General features: G+C 39.4%; 1 pseudogene; it reads right to left on the reverse strand.

The window, feature by feature from the left end:
• Positions 1-186: 186 nt before the first annotated feature.
• On the reverse strand, positions 187-2,467 carry LOC119592440 (annotated as a pseudogene).
• Between the last annotated feature and the right edge of the window lie 19 nt (positions 2,468-2,486).

The following is a 2,486-nucleotide window of genomic DNA, read 5'->3' on the forward strand; positions in this document are numbered from 1 at the left end:
CTGACAGTAGATAGTAATAACTAGAGCATAAATGCGTATCCATAAGTTTCCTCTCATCGGTTACCCTTTTAAAATATTCAAGTACCTGTTTGGTTAATCTAAACTTTTATCAATAACATAACTGTCTTGATCTCTAGTTTTTTTCTAGGTCTATATGTAAATGGGTCAGACGTCAGACTTCTTTTGGGAGCGTCTGTTACCTTGTGTCTACAAATAATTAGAATATCGTTGGAATGACCAACACTGACGTCACTCATGTAAGAGTGCCTATCAATCACCTACTAATCCTAAAGAAAGGTCTGCCAGGTATTTTTCAGTGAGGACTAAGTGCAGTTGTGGGGACTTCTCTACAGTACATTCTCTATACGAAACCATAACATAAAGCATACTTCTAAATATTCTGGTTCTGAATTTGCTAATATTATTACTCTATGAACTCAAGAATATAAATCTTTCTCAGTACCGGCAATCTCCATCATAGTACTTGACAATATATGCAGGATAATATTCGTCTTTGTTATACTTTACAAAGATGTTGGGTGCAAAAATCATTATTACAGGTGGTATCAAAGCACCTACCAAATTCAGTATTTGGGGAGGAATCTCCATGTCTCTGTTTCCCTTTGTCATTGTTCCTACAAGGACAAAAGCCACAAATACTGCTTTTAAACCTGATTGCTTTCACTGTAGCTATTTGACAATCTTGAATCATTTGTGAAATATGTCCCTTTACCATAGACATTGCCTACGTTGGTGCCAAACAGCCGCCAATCAAAGCTTTCACTGCAGATCAAGTCGATTGCTCCATGCTTTGTCCCATGGAACAGGTACTGTTCGTGATAAGGGATGCATCATTTTTGTATATGGACAAAAGAAGTTTTCTCTTGTTTTGGTAAGCTTTCCAGAGATGATTATTCTGAATGCGTTCCATGGTTGCGACACGAATATTCCCCATTCCGATTTGCAGCAGCCCTTTGATATACATAAATTCAGAAGAGGTTCATTGACAGGGTGTCTCAAAAAGTTTCTATTCTCTGACAGATTTAAAACTGACTACTGAATGAAGCATCTTGTTTTGAAGGGAGGACATGATGGTCTTCTTCGTATTTTTCCTTATTTTGTTGGTATCTCTATTTTGCTGATACATGTCCATAATGTTAATACTGTAAGGATTGCCACTCATTTTTACTTGCATATTTTGTGATCTAACACTTTTCTCATATTCCATTTGATCACTAAGTGAAATTATGTAGAATTTTTCGCTGGCTCCATCAGTGTATGGGTGCCAAATACCGCTATCATCTTCCCAGTACCAGATCACCGTGTTGCTAAATAATATCTACCATAATATCTGAGGGAGTTGATAGTCTACGTATGTTCTTACAGCTGTGCTCAGAGTGAAGTTTCATGGTCTCAAAATTCACAAACCACACTTTACTCTTGGACAAAAAGGAAAAGAATTTTGAAAATTCTGAATGGGTTCGAAGGTTGCGTTCCAGGGAAGGAAGCTCAATCTTTTCACTGTCTGGTCGACTGAACATTTCTTCTAGGTAGTAGGTCTGTCTGCGAGAAATTTTGTCCATGAGTCATCAATCTGAACCTCCCATTGGTAAGGAATTTTAGCGTGAACTCTGGTACAGCCGCTTGTTGTACATCTGTTCCTGATACTAAACATACATATTTCACCATTTGAACCTTGTTTTTTAAATTTCATGCGTCTGTGATTATCCCGAATACATTCAGGGATATCGAAGCTTTTTCTGTTAGAGAATGTATTCCTAAGTAGTGTATTATGGTATGAAGTGAAATCGTGAGCATAGTCACACTTATTGCTTTTGCATTGTTCCTTTGCCCAAAAAAGACATATGTGGAATCGCCGGCAAAGCATAGCATGGCACCCATTCTTACTATTGTATTGGGGGCATACACGTAACCCAAATTTATCTGGTATAAAATTCAGTGGGATATTTACAATTTGTGTTTGTTCTAAATTATTTGTTCGCAGATTAGGAATGACATAATCACTATTTACACAGTGTTTAACAGTTTGTTGAGCAGCCTTTACAGTATAAGGCTTTATTGCTACATTGTTTCCTGAATTGTTTATGTGCTGACTATTTAGACTGCTAATCTGCGATGTACTGACATTTGTCGACTGTAGACCAGTATGGCTTACTAGGTGAATGGCCGATGATGCTGACTGTGAGCCTGCTGAGTGGGCGGTCGCAACTGGCGAGTATGACCTTGTTGAGCTGATGACTCTTGACGCTGACTGTGAGCCTGCTGAGTGGGCGGCCGCCGCTGGCGAGTAGGAACTTGTTGAGCTGATGACTCTTGATGCTGACTGTGAGTCTGCTGAGTGGGCGGCCGCTGCTGGCGAGTAGGAACTTGTTGAGCTGATGACTGTTGATGCTGGCTGTGAGCCTGCTGAGTGGTTGGCTGATGAAGTTGATTCCCCAGTTTCCCATTATAGATTCTGTAAAAGA

Source organism: Penaeus monodon, chromosome 30, assembly GCF_015228065.2.
Source record: "Penaeus monodon isolate SGIC_2016 chromosome 30, NSTDA_Pmon_1, whole genome shotgun sequence".
NCBI lineage: Eukaryota > Metazoa > Arthropoda > Malacostraca > Decapoda > Penaeidae > Penaeus > Penaeus monodon.